At 41.2% G+C, this 19,993-nt stretch overlaps 1 protein-coding gene across 8 annotated transcripts in view; it reads right to left on the reverse strand.

The window, feature by feature from the left end:
* Window positions 1-19,993, reverse strand: part of ELOVL7 (ELOVL fatty acid elongase 7) — a 97,249-nt gene that overhangs the window by 34,903 nt on the left and 42,353 nt on the right. For 5 of the 8 annotated variants that reach the window (XM_065546295.1, XM_065546293.1, XM_065546294.1 and 2 more), the window contains one exon: window positions 11,989-12,039. The exons of the other annotated variants lie outside the window; for them this stretch is intronic. The gene's annotated coding sequence lies outside the window, so the exon portion shown is untranslated. The remainder of the gene's footprint in view (window positions 1-11,988; window positions 12,040-19,993) is intronic. 8 annotated transcript variants of the gene reach the window in all.

The following is a 19,993-nucleotide window of genomic DNA, read 5'->3' on the forward strand; positions in this document are numbered from 1 at the left end:
TTCAGAAATAAACTAAATACACTTGAAAACTGAGAACTATACTTCAGTAACTAAATATTTTAGTAACTAAAATATACCTAAGATGTATATTTTACCATATTTTAATATCTCTAAAATCAGGGCTTACCTTACAAATGAATGGTATGTCATAAAATTACTGGTATATTTGATTCAAAGCCATGTGATGGGAACATGAAAAAGTCCTAGAGATGATGGTGGTGATGGTTGCACAACAAATGTAAATATATTTAATGCCACGGAACTTCCCACTTAAAAATGGTTAAAGTAGTAACCATTTAAATTAAAATATATATAAAACATAAAAATAATATTTTACCACCATTTTAAAAAATTGGCTGGGCGTGGTGGCTCACACCTGTAATCTCAGCACTTTGGGAGACGGAGGCAGGCAGATCACCTGAGGTCAGGAGTTGGAGACCAGCCTGACCAACATGGTGAAACCCCATCTCTACTAAAAATATAAAAACTAGCCAGGCATGGTGATGGGCGCCTGTAATCTCAGCTACTCAGGAGGCTGAGGCAGAAGAATTGCTTGAACCCAGGAGGCAGAGGCTGCAGTGAGAAGATTGTGCCACTGCACTCCAGCCTGGTCCAGCCTGGGCGACAGAGTGAGACTCGGTCTTAAAAAAAAAAAAAAAAAAAATTGGCCGGGCTCGGTGGCTCAAGCCTGTAATCCCAGCACTTTGGGAGGCCGAGATGGGCGGATCACGAGGTCAGGAGATCGAGACCATCCTGGCTAACACGGTGAAACCCCGTCTCTACTAAAAAATACAAAAAAAAAAAAAAACTAGCCGGGCGCGGTGGCGGGCGCCTGTAGTCCCAGCTACTCCGGAGGCTGAGGCAAGAGAATGGCGTGAACCCGGGAGGCGGAGCTTGCAGTGAGCTGAGATCCGGCCACTGCACTCCAGCCTGGGCGGCAGAGCGAGACTCCGTCTCAAAAAAAAAAAAAAAAAAATCCTCTAGTGTTCCCACAAGACAATTCAGACTTTCCCCTAGGATTCTAAAGTAAAGCCATTCTATTTACATAAGTATAGATAAAATTATATATGGAATATGATAAAGGTGGTATCTGGGGATTGAATTACCAGGCATTATTCACTAAATGGTGTGGTACACCTGGACAGCCATCTGAGAAAAAAAGGTTCAATCCAAGTGTTATAATATAAACCAAGGCCGGGCGTGTTGGCTCAAGCCTGTAATCCCAGCACTTTGGGAAGCCGAGGCGGACGGATCACAAGGTCAGAAGATCGAGACCATCCTGGCTAACACAGTGAAACCCTGTCTCTACTAAAAATACAAAAAATTAGCCGGGCGTGGTGGCAGGCGCCTGTAGTCCCAGCTACTCGGGAGGCTGAGGCAGGAGAATGGCGTGAACCCGGGAGGCGGAGCTTGCAGTGAGCCCAGATCGCCATTGCACTCCAGCCTGGGTGACAGAGCAAGACTCTGTCTCGAAATAATAATAATAATAATAATATAATAATAATAATAATAATAATATAAACCAAGATAAACTCCAAGTAAAGCAAATATTTAAGTAAGAAAAACAGAACTATGAAATCACTAGATGACACAGTAGAAGACTTGTATAACCTTGTAGTGGGAAAGGCCTTACTAAGATCTAAAATTCAGAAGACATAAGGGAAGGCTAACAAGTTTAATCATAAATAAATGGCAAACAGTAAAAAATATGCTCAATTCATATCATAGACAAGGACAACTTTCCCTAATATATGATGAGTTTCTAGAAATTGATAAAAGACCTTAAGAGGAAATGGGCAAAGTTCATAGAAAAGGAAATACAAGTGGCACTTAAAAATACGAAAAGCTGCTTAACTAATCATATTTAAATAATCTGCAATATTTCTTATCTATTGAATAGGCCAAAATCCAAACATTTTTAATCAAATGGGCCAAAATCCAAACAACCATTAGCTGTGTTGGCAGCAGTGTGGGAAATTCTCTCACTTCATGCATTACTAGTGGAAGTACAAATTAGTATAACTCTTATTGCGGATAATTTGCCATTATCAGTCAAAATTATAAATGCATACTTTTAACACAGCATTTCTACTTCTAGAAACTTATCCTGTAGAAATACATACACATATTCAGAGTGGCATATATGCAAGTTTATTCATTGCATCAGTAAGAGCAAAAGACTGGAAACAACCCAAATATCTGCTAATAGAGAGCTGGTTAATAAATGATAATAGATTTAACACCATGAAATATTATGACATTGTAAATAAGAATGAAGAATCTCTCCAAGTGCTGATATGGAAATATTTCCAAGATAAATCACTATCTGAAAAAGCAAAGAGCTGGGCACGGTGGCTCACATCCGTAATCCCAGCGCTTTGGGAGGCTAAGGTGGACAGATCATCTGAGGTCAGGAGTTCGAGACTAGCCTGGCCAACACGGTGAAATCCTGTCTCTATAAAAATACAGAAATTAGCTGGGCATGGTGGCAGGCACCTGTAATTCCAGCTATTTGGGAGGCTGAGGCAGGGGAATCACTTGAACCTGGGAGGCAGAGATTGCAATGAGCCAAGATTGCACCATTGTACCCTAGCTTGGGCGACAAGAGCAAGACACTACCTCAAAAAAAAAAAAAAAAAAAAAAGAAGAAAGAAAGAAAAGAAAAAAGCAAAGAAAGTACAAAATTTAAAAATGATGACCTTGTATATAAAAGGAGAAAAGGCATATGAATATAATTTTACATTTACTCAAAGTTGTATAAAAGGAATTCTTAAGAGGTAGACATGAAAAAGGGAATGGGGTATAAACTGGGCTGAAGGAATAGAAGAAAGATTTTATATTGTTGTTTTGTGGCTCATATGGATATTTTACCTATCTAAAAATAAAGAATAAAATCAGTTGTACCTTTACTGGAACATTCCTATTTAAAAGCCCATAAATAAATACACATACGTAGATACACCCAAAATAGAAATTTCCTCTAAATTCTTTAAGAGTCCATCCTCTCCAGAGGATTTCTCCAAGTCCAGGAAGTCATGTCGGCATGGCCTCTGTATTGATACACCCAGTCATCTCAGCTGAGTTCAGACTCAAGACTGGCGTGGTGATGCCAGGGTCTTGCCAGAGTCAGCCTGGACTCTTAGTTTCCTAAAAAATCATCTCTCATCTCTATAGCAAAGGTGTAATGTGGGGCTGTGAGCAGGGGCTCTGGGCTCACAACGACCTTGGTTTTTCAGCCCCACCATTTAATAGCTGTGTGACTCCAGCAAAATTACAGCTCAATTTCTTAACCTGTAAAATGGGAATTCCATTCATTACTCACCAAGATAAAAGAAACTAACTCACAGAGTTGTTTTGAGGACCACATTAAATAATATATATTTGTAAAGTTTGTAAGCACAGAATCTGATTTTTAAGAATGAACATTCAATCAAACTCATCCTTTTGTTTTAGTTTTAGGGTTTTTTTTTTTTTTCTTTTTTCTTTTTTTTCTGAGACAGGGTCTGGCTCTGTCACCCAGGCTGTCGTGCACTTGAGAGAGCTTGGCTCACTGCAGCCTCAACCACTCAGGCTCAAGAGATCCTCCTGTCTCAGTCTCCCAAGTAGCTGTGACTACCAAAGAGTGCCACCATACCTGGCTAATTGTTTTATTTTTTGTAGAGATGGGTTTCACTACGTTGCTTAGGCTGGTCTCAAACTCCTTGGGCTCAAGCAGTCCACCTGCCTCAACCTCCCAAAGTGCTGGGATTACAGGTGTGAGCAACCGCACCCAGCCAAAATCAGTCATTCATCATTTAGAGAGAGAAGTTGTGCCAATTTATGGGTATATACAGACATAAAGATTAGACACTGGAGACTTCAAAAAGGTGGGGGAGGAAGAGGAAAGGAGAGAGGAGGACGCAGTTTGTAAAACTTCCTATGGGTACTATGTTCACTATATGGGTGACAAGGGTAATAGAAGCCCAAATCGCAGCATCACACACTATATACCCTTGTAAGAAACCTGCACATGTACCCCCTAAATCTAAAATATATATATTTTAAGTTGTGCCAATTTAATTGGAAAATATCTGGCCATCTCATTAGCTGGTACAGTTAAATGGCAGTTTATGGAACAAATCTAGAAAAAACTCAACTACTTTTCTTTTAAGAGCTAGCATATAACAGATTGCATAATTCTTCCCTTTGGGTCTTCCAGTTGTCTTAGTCTGAGTGTTTTAGACCACACAAAAAGCTACATTTCCCCTCATCTTAACCACAGATATACCAGCCCTTGACCCATTATTCTCAAAATTAAAGTAATGAAATAATGTTCATTAAGTTATTTAGAATCAGAGTGAAATATTCTAGTTTTACAAGCCATGTGGCAGGGTTACATTTCAAAGTATTATTCTGTTTCTGTGTGATTTTTTCCTCTTCTTCTTTCACTAGCTCCACATAGGCCATTTTCCCCTCCCCAGTCCTCACCAAAGCACAAAGACTCAAAGAAACCACACTCTAATGCAGGTCAGAAATATTCACAGGCAGCCAAGAAAGCTGGTTTATCCAACCCCAAAACTACACAAGACTGAGACGAAGGAAGGAGGAAAGGCAGAGAGAAGAAGAACCCAAACTGGATGAGGCAGGAGTAGATGTTATCAAAGCCAGCAGGAGATGAAGGACTACAGAGGTATGAAAAAGATCCAGTAACCATAGCTTTTTGGAGTGTGGACTCCTCTCTCACTAATCTACTGCTTGTAGATAACCTGTTTTCCTGTCGGACTCCTCTCTCACTAATCTACTGCTTGTAGATAACCTGTTTTCCTGTCCATAGTCTTTAACATTTGTGGGCCCACCAGAAAAGAAGGAACATCCACAATTGCACAGGGATGGGGCACGACAGAAAAACCTGATCCCCTTACCTTACTGGAAGTGAACACAAACTACTGAGTATTTCGTTATGAGCTGAGAGTGATGGACTGGATGCCAGTGTTGCATTGTAGGGACTGACTGATCTAGAAAACTGTTAACAACTGAATTATACTGCAAGTATAGTGATATCCCTAGACTAGACCCAGACATATCTTTGCCTTCTTTTACCATGACTCATCATGGGCACTTGATAGCTAGACAATGGGCACATAAAGATAGGAGGCAAGCCTGGCATGGTGGCATGTGCCTGTAGTTCCAGCTGTACGAGAGGCCGAGGTGGGAGGATTGCTTGAGCCTGGGCAACACAGCAAGACCCCATCTCTAAAAAGAAAGCAAGGGGAGCAATTTGCTCCATGTGGTATAGGTGTATAGGTAATAGAGATATCCTTTAGTTAGCAGAACTAGGACCTGAAAAGACAATTTAGAATATTTGATGGCAAAGAAGCTCAGACCTGGCAGTGGCTTAAAAATCAAGGCTCTTGTATGAATGAAGCTCACCAGACTATTAAGCACAAGAAGGAAGATCCTAAAAATGATCTACAAACCTATCCCTTTGATGCATCCCTGCCTCATCCCAGATCTGACCATCGCTGGCCTAAGTTTAGTGGAGGTGCCCCATAGCCTAAACATGGCCCATACAAACTTTTCATGGAACAGAGAGCTGGAGCAGGGAGTTGGTTGATTGCTTGAGCTATTATGAGAAGACTGAAGAGATACTATCAAGGGTTTGAGGAGTGGGAGGCCCTTCATGATGGGTCACATGGAGCTTTCATGTTCAGGTTGTTCTTGGACAAGCACCCACTGTACCTCTCAATGCAGTAGTTAAAGAGGTTGGTGTTATGCCACAGAGGTTCAGAAACTCATCTCATACTTGGGTAACATTATCATTAGATTGCAATTTCTCAAAGGAAGAGTGGTAATTCATGAATAGGATAATACCGCTACGATTTTTTTTGCTCAGACCTGGAAGCCATGGGGAGAAAAATGGACTCACGAGACTGAACTCCAGCATCTTCAAAGTGCTAGCTCAACACTGCCCTAAGCTAGCAGGCACCAAATACCAGGATGACATGTTGCTGCTTACGGTAAAATCAAGTAGAGGAAAACTAGATTTGGGTTTGGGGGTAGCATCCACAGAGCCCTGGAAACATTAAAGTTCAAGAGCTTTAATCTGACAGACTTCTGATACCCAAGAAATGAAGCAGAGACTTAAAACTCTAAACCAGGGTAATATCTTATCCTGCTGCTAAGGGGATGTGGACCTTTTACAAAGTGAGCAGCAGAGGACAGAAGCAAGAGATCCTTGTCCTTTTCCTGGGAGGACTCTTGGAGGACTTGTCTGAAAAGATCTACTTGTAAGACTACAATAAAGAGGTGCTAGCTGCATACAATATCCAAGTCCTGGGGCCCATGATGGTGAAAAAGAAAGTAGACTTAAAAAAAAGGTATTGTACCATAATACTATCTGACTATATTTTTAGCAGTTGTTAGAGATCAGAGCTCAGCAATGAAGACATTGAGAGGTTGAGAGGAAGGTAATCACAAGCAAGCAGTGGCCCAGAATTTGGGGCTACGTTAGATTATAAGGCAGTAGAAAAATCATCACCCCTCCATTAAGGGTGGAAGAAACAAGAGAGGTACTTCAGAGAAATAGCTAAGGCTCACAGTCAGAGCTCAGCCTGCTTCCAAAGGCCTGAAAAATGTGTGGCAGGAGTAGAGTAAACAGGAGCTTACTCTTGAGTCCTGGTGCCGGTGTTTCATTCCCCTCGCCTGCAACTGCCCCATGAATACTGCTCCTTGATTTTGATAGTATCACATGACAACTCAGTCATTTGGTAAAGAAGTGACTTAATTTGCCTCTTTAGACCCAAATTAAAGATGTCAGGTTCAAACGTGAGAAATATGCCTTCTTCGTAGAGCAGAAATCCCTTCCCATAGGATAACCTACCTGGAGACTACTCAGAGCCACAAGCTGCCTACGTTAGCATGATGTAGACCTAACACCAGAACATACACAGTGTGCTTGGGCACCTCGTCACTTTGTCCTTTTTGCTCAGGTCTATTTCAACAGTGATCAGAAGGCAGAACTCTGGGAGAGCATCTTGCTGGAATTCACTCAGATGAGGATGGGACCTCAGAGGTGCTTGCAGTGGGAAGTACCAGACAAGAGCCCAGAAATCATGGCCAACCATTTCCAGGTGAACTTTCAAATGTACAGATTTATTCTAATTCTGCAACAGACATTGGAGACACTGTACCTGAGGGAAAGGAGTGGTAGAACCAGCACATGGCTTTCTAGGGCATGTTTTAATCCAGGAACAGAGCCATATGGTTTTCTCTTTCTCTTTTGAAGTTTGGGAGGATCTGGCCTCCCCACTGATCTCTGCTTTGGGAATCAGATATCAGGGACAAACCTGGAAGAATAAAACTGGCTAGCCACAGATGCTGCTCAAGGGACCACACACTGAAATGAATTGCAGGAAGGTACCAACATAGGGATGGAACTCTGTGGTGGAATTACGGACTACAGGGTAAAAACCAAACAGCTAACCTTCCTATGGAAAGCTATGTCTGGCCTCATATGGGGGATGGGGTATTTGAAACTTTACCCTTGCACACAGTAAGGGAGGAGAAGGGTACAGGGCAAATCAAGCTATTCCGCAGAAATATCAAACGCTTAATAAAGAACGGATCAGAACATGCCTTCAAATGCAGAAACTGTTGAGCAAGAGCAGTGTGGAGAATAAAAAAGGCAAAGGCAGCTAACTGTGACTGATTAGATACGGACAGGGAAGTCCAGATGTGAGTCAGAATGGGGCAGTGGGATCACAGCCCACAAGGTGGTGAAAGCCTCTCCGAGGGGAAGGTATTGAGAGACAGGACTAGCTGGATTTCCTGGGTCAACTAAGAATTCCTAAGCCTAGCTGGGGAAGGTGACCACACCCACCTTTAAACACGGAGCTTGTAACTCAGCTCACACCCGACCAATCAGGTAGTAAAGAGGGCTCACTAAAATACAAATTAGGCTAAAAGCAGGAGGTAAAGAAACAGTCAAATCATATATCGCCTGAGAGCACAGGAGGAGGGACAATGATCGGGATATAAACCCAGGCACTGGAGCTGGGAGCGGCAACCCCTTTGGGTCCCCTCCCATTGTATGGAGCTCTGTTTTCACTCTATTAAATCTTGCAACTGCACTCTCTTCTGGTCTGTGTTTGTTCCAGCTTGAGCTGAGCTTTCGCTCGCCATCCACCACTGCTGAACGCTGACGTCGCGGACCGGCTGCTGTCTTCCACCCCTCCGGATCCCGCAGGGTGTCACTGAGTTTCTGATCCAGTGAGGCGCCCATTGCCACTTCCCATGGGGCTAAAGGCTCGCCATTGTTCCTGCACGGCTAAGTGCCCAGGTTCATCCTAACCAAGCTGAACATTAGTCCCTAGGTTCCACGGTTCTCTTCCATGACTCATGGCTTCTAAAAGAGCTATAACACTCACCGCATGGCCCAAGGTGCCATTCCCTGGAATCCCTGAGGCCAAGAACCCCAAGTCAGAGAACAAAAGGCTTGCTGCCATCTCGGGAGCGCTTGCCACCACCTTGGGAGCTCTAAGAACAAAGACCCATGTGCGGTAACAGTATTGCACAGACAGTCTCTCTCTGGGTTATGACCCTAGAAAATCAGAGGCCCCAGGTCTCTACTTCTACCATGTTAGGCAGGAAAAATCCCTGAGATAAGACATAAACTTCTTAGTAAGCATTCAAAGGTTGCTAGGGAAACTTCCACCTAGATATTACTCTACACATATCCTAGTATTCCTTTCCTCATCTGTTTTCTTACTGGAACTGGTTCCCCAGTCTCGTCCCCACCCTTTATACTTTAGCAGACACAAAATCTCAAAGAGGTCATGAGGCTGGAGGAAAGTGACCAGAAGTTCTGAAGTATATTAAAACATGAGGGATGACTATAAAGTAATTATTTGTTTAAAGCAGGATTTCTCAACCTCGACAGTATTGATATTTGGGGGCAGACAATTCTTAGTTGTGGGGAAGTGTCCTGATTATTGTAGTCCTGGCTTCTATCCACAAGTGCCAGGAACAAGTCCTACCCAGTTGAGACGATCAAAAACATTTCCAGAAATTGACAAACGTTCCCTGTGGGGCAAAATCCTCCCAAGTTGAGAACTATTGTTCTAAAGGAAGCTACCAACATGTATTCATTCAAATAAAAGCTTGCTTCTGAGTAATCACTTTGGCAATTATATTGTGCCAGTGATACAGTCATTAAAACAATTTTTGAGCTTTTCTTTAAAAATCAACTTCAGAATTTTTTGGAATTTCATTTAAATGGTTTTAAAGGAGGACAAATTTTGGCCTACTGCTTCTATACAATAAGTTCATAACTAATCAAAAGTTAAGGTTGGTTTAGAGGCAAATGGATCAAGTGGAGCTATATTTTGAGGTGGGAAAGGGTGGGGAATAAAGCTGGGTTTAATGAAAAAGTAATTTACTACAGACATTTTCAGCTCATGGTTTATAAAACAAGAACAATTCCAAAAAAACTTGGGAAATGTTTGGGGCTACGGCAATATTAGTGGAAAAGATATATAGTAGGCTGAGGTGAATATTTTTGAGGAAACACTCATTAGATGTATATATTCCAGCAGAACAGTTTATCTGCTGGAATTATCACTTATTATAACTCCAATTAAAAGGAAGCAAACCTAGAATGTGGAACAGTCTCAGTGAAAAATTATTTCAAATGACAAATTTTCAAATGTGTTAATTATAACATACATGCATGTCTGTATGCAACAATATATACATACCACACACACACACATTACAGAAGCAAAAATACATGTCCATTCCACCTACTACACAGGATTTTGTGTTTTGTTTTGATGGTTCATGTTTATTAACCCACATTTCTCCCTGGTATTTTATCACCCTCCATTCTCTTTTTGCCATTTCTCTCCATTGAATAGGTTGTTAACACTGCCTTGGAAATAAAAGAGAACAGCAGAAAGCAAAGAAAGTTTTATCGTAGCTTTTGGGTTACAAAAGCTTAGGCACCTAGCCATACAGAATACAGGGTAGAGACAAGAGGTGCCCATGCGTCCTGGCACAGAAAAGCATCCTTCAGGCTTGAGGGAAGGAGAGTCCGAGGAAAGGAATTAGTACAGATCCCGGACAGAAAGGTAATAAGCCCTGAGGAAGTGCCAGGTAGGAAAACGGGAGGCAAGAACAGAAGAACTCAGGCACTATTGCCTAGGCAGAGCTGGGACAGGTGGCCAGTTGGACTTTAGGTAGCCACTGAAAGTTTCTTTTGCTCCAGTCTGGTGCAAGAGCAGTATAAAGACTTCTGAGCACCCCCAATAGGCATGGAAGTGTGAAAGGAAAATATCTTGGGCCCCCATAATCACTAAAGGGAAAAAGCAGCTGTGAACTGCTTAGGGCAAATCTGCCCCCAATTCTTTTCAAAGTTATCCTCTGCTCTCTGAGATAAATGCGTTCCTGATCACCTCTTTTGTAAAGGTTAATCAGAAATGCAAAAGAATGCAAGCAATCCTTTGTCTCTCACCTATCTGTGACCTGCAAGCCCCTTCCCTGCTTCGAGTCTTCCTGCCTTTGCTTTGAGTTGTCCCGCCTTTCCACATCGAACCAATGTACTTCTTGCATACACTGATTGATGTCTCATGTCTCCCTAAAATGTATAAAACTAAGCTGTGCCCTGACCACCATGGGTACATGTTGTCAGGACCTCCTGAGGCTGTGTCACAGGTGTGTGTCCTCAACCTTGGCAAAAAAAGTTTCTAAATTAACTGAGAAAACTTTCAGATTTTCTAGGTTTATGGAAGTATTGCATAAGAGCCATAGAAAATGAAGGAGTCATAAAAGTAGAAACAACGTATATCTCTTCGGATCTGCAAGTATAAGTGGCCAAAGACCTGATGGGACCCTGAATATCTCAAAGGATGGCATTGTAGACAGAGAACATGGAGGATTAAAGGGTTCCTCCTCCCAATTACCTTGATACTACATAAGCTTTTTTAACTTGCTGAGGTCGGAGGGGAGGTGCTTAGAGATTAAAGCTGACTAAAATAGTTTTCTACCACCCCAAGGAATAAAAGTTTGAAATAAAAATAAAGCTGTAAAAAAATAATTATTTTCTTATATCAGACCAAATAGACTTTAAGTCAAAAACTGTCACAAAAGGTAAGATCATTATATGGTGATAAAGGGGTCAATTCATCAAGAGAATATAACAATTATAAATATATATGTATCCAACATAGTAGCACCAAAAATAATGCAAAGATTAATAGATCTGAAAGGAGAGAAAGACTACAATACAACAATAGTAGGGGACTTTAATGTCCTACTTTTTTTTTTTTTTTTTTTTTTTTTTTTGAGACGGAGTCTCGCTCTGCTGCCCAGGCTGGGGTGCAGTGGCCGGATCTCAGCTCACTGCAAGCTGCGCCTCCCGGGTTTACGCCATTCTCCTGCCTCAGCCTCCTGAGTAGCTGGGACTACAGGCGCCCGCCACGTCTTTGGGAGGCCGAGACGGGCGGATCACGAGGTCAGGAGATCGAGACCATCCTGGCTAACACGGTGAAACCCCGTCTCTACTAAAAAAAAAATAAAAAATAAAAAAAAATAAAAATAAATAATGTCCTACTTTCAACATTGCATAAATCATGAAGACATAAGATAAATAAGGAAACACTGAACTTGAAGTACGCATTAGACTAAATGAACCTAACAGACATGTGCTGAACATTCTATCCAACAGCAGCAAAATACACATTCTCCTTAAGTGTACACAGAACTTTCTCCATGACAGATGATATACTGAGCCACAAAACAAATGTTACCAAATTTAAGAAGACTGAAATCATATCAAGCATCTTTTCTTATCACAATGGTGTGAAACTACAAATCAGTAACAGGAGGAAAAGTGGAAAATTCACAAATACATGGAAAGTAAGCAACATGCACCTGAACAACTCATGGTCAAAAAAGAAATCAAAATGAAAATTTTAAAATATTGAGACAAACGAAAATGAAAACACAACTTACCAAAACTTATGGGATGCCACAAAAGCAGTTCTAAGAGGGAAGTTTAAATGCCTATAATAGAAAAGAAAAAAGAACTTCAAACAAATAATTAACATTACACTTCAAGTAACTAGAAAAAGAAAAACAAAGTCAGCAGAAGCAAGAAAACAATATAGATTAGAGTCGAACTAAATGAAATAAAGACTAGAAAAACAATAAAAAGATAACAAAACTAACAGCTGGTTATCTAAAAAGCTCAACAAAATTGACAAACCTTTAGCTGGACAAAGGAAAAAAAGAGTATTAACAAATAAAATTGGAAATGAAGAAAGAGACATTGTAACTGATACCAGAAATGCAAAGGATAATAAGAACTGCTATGAAAAATGATACACCAACATATCCCAGAATAAATGGATACATTCCTGGAAACATATAACCTTCCAGGATTGAATCATGAAGCGGGAGAAAATCTAAACAGACCAATAGTGGGTAAGGAGATCAAGTCAGTAATCAAAAACCTCCCATAAAATAAAAGTCCAGGACCCGATAACTTCACTGTTAAATTCTATCAAACATTTAAAGAATAACTAATAGTGATTCTTCTCAAACTCTTCCAAAAAAAACTGAAGAGGAGGGAATACTGAAGAGGAGGGAATACTTCAGAACTCATTTCAAAAGGTCAGCATTACCCAGATACCAAAGCCAGACAAGGACACTACAAGAAAAGAAAACTTCAGGCCAATACCCTTGATGAACACACAGGCAAAAATCCTGAAGAAAATACCAGCAAATGAAATTCAATAGCACATAAAAAGATCATTCACTATGATCAAGTGGGATTTATCCCTAGGATACAAGGATGGTTCAACACATGCAGATCAATAAATGTGATACACCACATTAATAACATGGAAGACAAAGACCACATAATCATTCCAATGGATGCATAAAGAGCATTTGACAAAATTCAGCATCCTTTTATAATAAAAACTCAATGAATTTGGTTTAGAAGAAACCTCAAAACAATAAAGGCCATATATAAAAAGCTAACATAATACTCAGCAGTAAAGAGTTGAGGCCGGGCGCGGTGGCTCAAGCCTGTAATCCCAGCACTTTGGGAGGCCGAGACGGGCGGATCACAAGGTCGGGAGATCGAGACCATCCTGGCTAACACGGTGAAACCCCGTCTCTACTAAAAAGTACAAAAAACTAGCCGGGCGAGGTGGCGGGCGCATGTAGTCCCAGCTACTCGGGAGGCTGAGGCAGGAGAATGGCGTGAACCCGGGAGGCGGAGCTTGCAGTGAGCTGAGATCCGGCCACTGCACTCCAGCCTGGGCGACAGAGTGAGACTCCGTCTCAAAAAAAAAAAAAAAAAAAAAAAAAAAAAAAAAAAAAGAGTTGAAAGCTTTTCCTCTAAGATCAAGACAAGGACACCCACTCTCACCACTTTTTTTGTTTTTTGTTTTAAAAAATAGAAATTTATTTCTCACAGTTCTAGAGGCTGGAAGTTCATGATCAAGGTGCCAGCAAGATAAGGTCCCACTCTGAGGTCTCTTCTCTTGGCTTGTGGGTGGCAACCATCTCACTGTGTGTTTGAATGACCTCTTTGTTGCGCCCTCACTTCTATTCAACACAGTAGTCTTCCCTCCATATTCATGGGTTCTGCATCCATGGAATCAGAGGGTCAATTATACATATTTTCAATCCACTGTTGGTGGATGTGGAATCCTCAGTTATGGAAGGTCAACTGTACTATACCATTAAGCATTCTACTTTTAAAAAATGTTTTACTTATTTATTTGGAGACAGGGTCTTGTTTTGTCACCAAGGCTAGAATGCAGTGGCATGATCACAACTCACTGCAGCCTTCATCTCCTGGGCTAAGGCAATTCTCCCACTATAGCCTCCCGAGTAGCTGGGACTACAGGCATATGCCAAAATGCTGGCTAATTTTTTATTTTTTGTAGAGATGGGTGTCTTACTGTGTTGCCCGGGCTGGTCTCAAACTCCTGGGCTCAGGTGATCCTCCCACCTTGACCTCCCGAAGTGCTCAGATTATAGGCATGAGCCACTGTGCCTGGCCTGGACTACAGCAATCTCAGATTTTGGTATGGGGTCCTGTAACCAATCCCCCACAGATACGAAAGGCAGACTGTATTGGAGGATCTAGCCACAGCAATTATGCAAAAAAAGAAATAAAAAGGCATCCAAATCAGAAAGGAAGAAGTTAATGTGTCTCCTTGTAGACAATAGGGTCTTACAACTAGAAAACCCTAAAGAGTACTGGGTGTGGTGGCTCACATCCATAATCCCAGCACTTGGGAGGCCAAGGCAAGGGGATCACTTGAGCCTAGGAGTTGAAGACCAGCATGGGCAACAAAGTAAGCCCCCATCTCTACAAAAAGAATAAAAAAATTAGCCAGGCATGGTGGCGCACACCTGTGGTTTCAGCTACACAGGAGGCTAAGGCAGGAGGATGGCTTGAGCATGGGAGGTCAAGGCTGCAGTGACTCATGATCGTGCCACTGCACTCTAGCCTGGGTGACAGAGCAAGATCCTGTCTCAAAAAAAAAGAAAAAAAATAATGAAGAAACTAGAACAAAGCAGGCAGAAGGAAGGATAAGCAGCTTGCTGAGTCTGTTCACTCTTTTTCCCTTGCAGGACGCTTGCTCCATCTCCTCCTGCTGTTGAATGTCAGATTCCAGGCTCTTTGGCCTTTGGACTCTGGGAACTTGTACCAGCGGCCTCTCAGGGGCTCTCAGGTCTTTCACCTCAGACTGAGGGCTGCACTGTCGGCTTTCCTGGTTTTGAGGCTTTTGAACTTGAAACGAGTCACACTACTAGCTTCTCTCTCTCCAGCTTGCAGATGGCCTATTGTAAGACTTTGCCCTGTGAGCTAATTCTCCCTAATAAACTCTCTTTTATATATATACATATATCCTATTGGTTCTGTCCCTCTGGAGGACTCTAATACAGACTTGTGAGTTTGTCAAGTGAGATTTAAAACCATTTACTTTAGGTATGGGATTGGGTCAGTACAATTTTTCTTTTATATCCCTTATGTCAGTGGTTTTTAAACATGGTTGAAAACCAGAATCACCCAGAGAGAGATCTGGATTCAGTTAATGTTTGGGAAAATTCTGATGGGCCAGCTTTGAGAATCTTTTCTTAAAGCTTCATAAATCATTCTCAGACATGACGACACCCATGACAACATGAGCAACAGGCATAAAATACGTGACAAAGGATTCAGTTAAAGAAGGTCGGAGCAGTGTGAAGAAGAAGCGAGAACGACCCCCGGACCAACCAAAGCCCGCGCGCGCTGCATCTGGCGTCCAGCTCCTACCTCCCGCCGCCGTCGCCACCACGCCCAAGAGAAAGGCTGAAGGGGATGCTAAAGGAGATAAAGCCAAGGTGAAGGACGAACCACAGAGAAGATCCGCGAGGTTGTCTGCTAAACCTGCTCCTCCAAAGTCAGAGCCCAGGCCTAAAAAGGCCCCTGCAAAGAAGGGAGAGAAGGTACCCAAAGGGAAAAAGGGAAAAGCTGATGCCGGCAAGGAGGGGAATAACCCTGCAGAAAATGGAGATGCCAAAACAGACCAGGCACAGAAAGCTGAAGGTGCTGGAGATGCCAACTGAAGTGTGTGCATTTTTTATAACTGTGTACTTCTGGTGACTGTACAGTTTGAAATACTATTTTTTATCAGGTTTTATAAAAATGCAGAATTTTGTTTTACTTTTTTTTTTTTAAAAGCTATGTTGTTAGCACACAGAACACTTCGTTGTTTTTTTGGGGGGAAGGGACATATGTCACTAACAGAATGTCTCAAAGCTGGATTGATGTGGGGAAAACACCATTCCCTTCCAGTTTTGAGAGACTTCCTCTTGGTTCCCTGGAGGAGGGATTCCCTGACTTTGACACACATGGCCACCTTGGCACAAAAGCCTTGTGGTATGGAAAAAGAAGTCTGTTTTTATGTCCTCTTCTCCCTTTCTACCTTTCAGCACAGACTTAACTCCCTTTAGCCCAGACATCTGTTGGGACCTGACCCCCAGTCATTGGTTACCAGTGTGTCAGGCAATCTGGACTTTCCAGTGATGCCACTGAGATGGCACCTGTCAAAACAGCAGTAGTTTCATTTCTAGATTGTGGATCTTCAGATAAATTCTGCCATTTTCATTTCACTTCCTGAAAGTAAGTCAGGGTCGGCTTGTGAAAAGTTGTTAAACAACATGCTAAATGTGAAATGTCAACCCTCACTCTAAACTTTCCCTGTTCAGACCATCAGATGAAGACTTCATTGGGTTTTATAGTGGCTTTCTGATTTTTGGTAGTCCATTGAAGAAGAGAGTTTGAAAGTTGTTGTATACTGTTAACAACTGTCTGCCCATGTCCTGCCTGAAATACCATGATTGTTTATGGAAAGTACCTTTAATAAAGCTGGATACAGTTTGGCTTGGAAAAAAAAAAAAAAGGTCACTCAGGAATGATAAGGCTTCTGGGTCAAGAAGGGCAGGAATAGGAGGTGCAATCAATGCTGGAAAAGATTAATCTGGGGTTTCAAAAGAACTCATGAGAGATGTGAAATATGGGGACAGATGTTTGAATCAGCACATATATCCAGGATGTAAACTAACATTTAATATCAGGGACGACTGCTTAAAGTTCTTAAGTATCTGTGAAAGAGAAAATCACTACCTACTATATCTTGTATCTTAGTAAATTACAGAAAATTAGACCACAAGCCTTGTAATTTAGGCAAACAAAACTGATGGAGAAACGTTAAAGATACTAGTCACCTAACTTTCTATTTTTCAAATGGCAATGTTACCGAATCAGGGAAGATGCTTTCATCTGCAAGTAACAGAAAACTCAAAATGGCTTAACCAGTAAGAGGATATGTTTTCTCATAGTATAAGAAGTCCAAAGATAGGCGAGTTCTACTGAGTTGGCAAAATTCTCTTTTGTCGTTTTTACGGAAAAAGATAGTAGCAACCATTCCAAATAGCACATTCTCATACACCTTTATTTAGAGCAGTGAAAGAGAATTTTCTCTGTGTCTCTTTTTAGGAGCTTCAAAATCCTTCTCAATGCTCCTCCAGGGGCCCTTAAATGTCCCTTCCCAGAATTGCATCACATGCCAACATTTAAACCAAGCACTGAAAACAAAAACAAAAACAAAAACAAAAACAAAACAAAACACTGGGACTGCAGTGATTTCTTTGTTAATCTACATTATATTTTACTGTCCCATCCCACCCCACAAGTCACAGGCGGAAGCACATGACCTCAGGGAGAAAGGAGAATCCCAGAATAAGGAAGAAGAGTGGTTAGCTCACATGGAAGAAGGAAGGCTGAGAGACAATGCTGCCTGTAGCCGTGACACAGAGATTACCCTGCAGTGTCTTTTCAAATATAAACTGAAGCTTACAGCCTAAGCCTATCCAAGTGATCTCTACCTTTCCTCTGATAGGTGCTTAGGCTAAATGAATCTTGATTTTCATTTAAACAAAGCATGATCAATAAGTGAATATGTTAAGTATGCCTGATAAACATACTTTGCAACACCATATAAGACTTGTTAGTGAATTTTATATCTGCTATTTAGAAGTATCTTGTGCCATTGTCTCTTTGATACAGATAACACACTATAAGCCTATAAACACAGAGAGCTTAGGTTTGGGCTACTACTTGTAATCGTTGTTTTATCACTTCCATGAACTCATGTTGTTCTGACAGGTATACAACGTATTTCAATAAAATAGATGTTTCCCATCCCCCAATAATATAACATATTACCACATTTTCTATATGAATTAACTCAGGCCTGTCTTTCAATCAGGTTTAAAAGTAGTCATTTCCATGTCAAACAGAACCTCAAACAAGTATTTTTACCATCCTTTCCACTCCCTACTACTCCGTTATTTCATCTCAATTTTCACTTCCTCATTTTCCCTTCATAAAGGGATTTATTAAGAATTAAATGCCTCTAGAAAGGAGGCATTTATATGTGCATGACCCACCAAAGTAATTCAGATTGCATTTCTGTTTGGCACAAGCTCTTCAGTATAATCATGACTCTTGAGTTTGAGCAGAGGCAAACAAACTAGATGTTTACTCACCAACCTCAACTAGTTTACATGATAACTTGTAAGAAATGAAGGAGTCCTAGAAGCCAGTGATACAGCAACAGGAACCACTAGCAAATACAATTCATGTAAAAACCTTATCACGAGTGCTAAACATTGTGCTACTTATTGCGCTTATTTTTACTCTTATTGATAATAGACGGCCTCTCAATCTAAGCAGAGCAATCAGTACCCTTCCGGAGTCTCTGGTTCTAACTCAGCATTCTATAATTGGAGAGACAGGGCAAACTTAGAAAAGAGTCAGAGAATCTTTAGGGGAAATAAAGGACCCACTGAAGTCACCATCAAGTATAAGCTCAGTGCTAGGCAGTGCGGAATGGGAGGATAAAGACAAGGGCCCTACTCTCAGGCAGCCTTAACATGTGCAAAGAGTCTAGACTCTGGGATGAATAAATGTGAGTAAAGAAAAGCATCCTAAAAACTGTACAGATGATAGTGACCACTGGGACCAACTGGGACGTCTATCAGAAGAAGTGATAAGTACCCCAAAGGCAGTTTAATTCTTGTTTGTAATTTAAGTGCTAGGACTTGAACAGTCCTAGTCTTGAATAGAACAGGTGCTTAATAAATATCTGCTGAATGAATTTAAAAATGTTGTAAACTCAGAAAAATAAGGGAAGGCAAGAGGGACAGACCAAATGCTCCATTTCTTAGGCCTTCTTCCCCACTTTTTTTGAAACAAATACAAAATACTCCTCTCATTCATTTTCTCTTCAAACATAAAGTAACTTTTGAGCATCTATTATTGTGCAAGAAGTGCTAAGCAAGACACAATATTATTTTTAAAATATGATTCCTAAATTCAAACAACTGAATCTGGCAGGGAAAAGGTACCTACTCAGATTTCTACAATGCAAAGCAGAATGCAGGGGCATGCAAACAGTTCACACGGACTGCAAAAGTCTTTAGGAATGAAGAGTCACATCTGTGTCCACACGTGACCTAGAAGAAAGGCATAATGGAGGAAAGGACACATGAGCTGAGCCTTGAGAATAAAATTTCAATAGGGCAAAAATGTGCACAGCTGAGAGAAAGGAGAGGCCTGCATTGCAAGTAGAGAAAATTCATTTGCTTATTCAACCAATATTCTGAAGTATATGTTATAGGCCAAACACTTTTTTAGGTGACAATGATACAGCAGGAAACAAAACAAAAATCCTGGCTTCATAAGATTATGAAAAGTTGCAGATGTATTTCCAAAATGTTTGTTGCTACACTTGGCAACATACAGGGCTAACGATGGAAACAACAGGAAGATCAAGACAGGAAAGGTAGATTACAGCAGTGGCACCTGATTCTGGAGGAACCAAAGGCCAGTGAGGCTAAATAATTTCTTTAGAGTTAGTTCTGTTGACCATGAGGAGTCATTACAGGTTTCTCAACTGAGAAATGTCTTAATCAAAGTGGTGCTTTGGAAAGATCGACTGGGTGGTGGAATCCAGGGCTGGGTAACTAAGGGTGTGGTTTAAAAGCAGGGAGAGCAATTACACAGTATTGCATCCTATTGGGAAGGATCCAGCATAAGCCCGTATTGCATCCTACTGGGAAGGATCCAGCATAAGCATCACTTCCTCCGAGATGTCATTCTTGATTCAGCCAGTCAGGGCCAGGTGTGCCACTAAGGTATCCTCAAAAGAATCTCTCATCTATGAGAGCACTTCCTGTATACAGTATTGCAAATCTATTCTTATGTTTTCTACTCATGAAGAGGAAAGAGACTGAGCCTCATCACCTCCGTGTTCCCAGGGCCTAGACCAACGCCTGGCATGTAGCAAGAAATATGTGTGGTATGAGGAAATATCCAAGTGTTATGGATTGAATTGTGTCTTCCCAACATTTCCATGTTAAAGTCCTAACCTCCAGGATATGACCT

Source organism: Macaca fascicularis, chromosome 6, assembly GCF_037993035.2.
Source record: "Macaca fascicularis isolate 582-1 chromosome 6, T2T-MFA8v1.1".
Taxonomy (NCBI): Eukaryota; Metazoa; Chordata; class Mammalia; order Primates; family Cercopithecidae; genus Macaca; species Macaca fascicularis.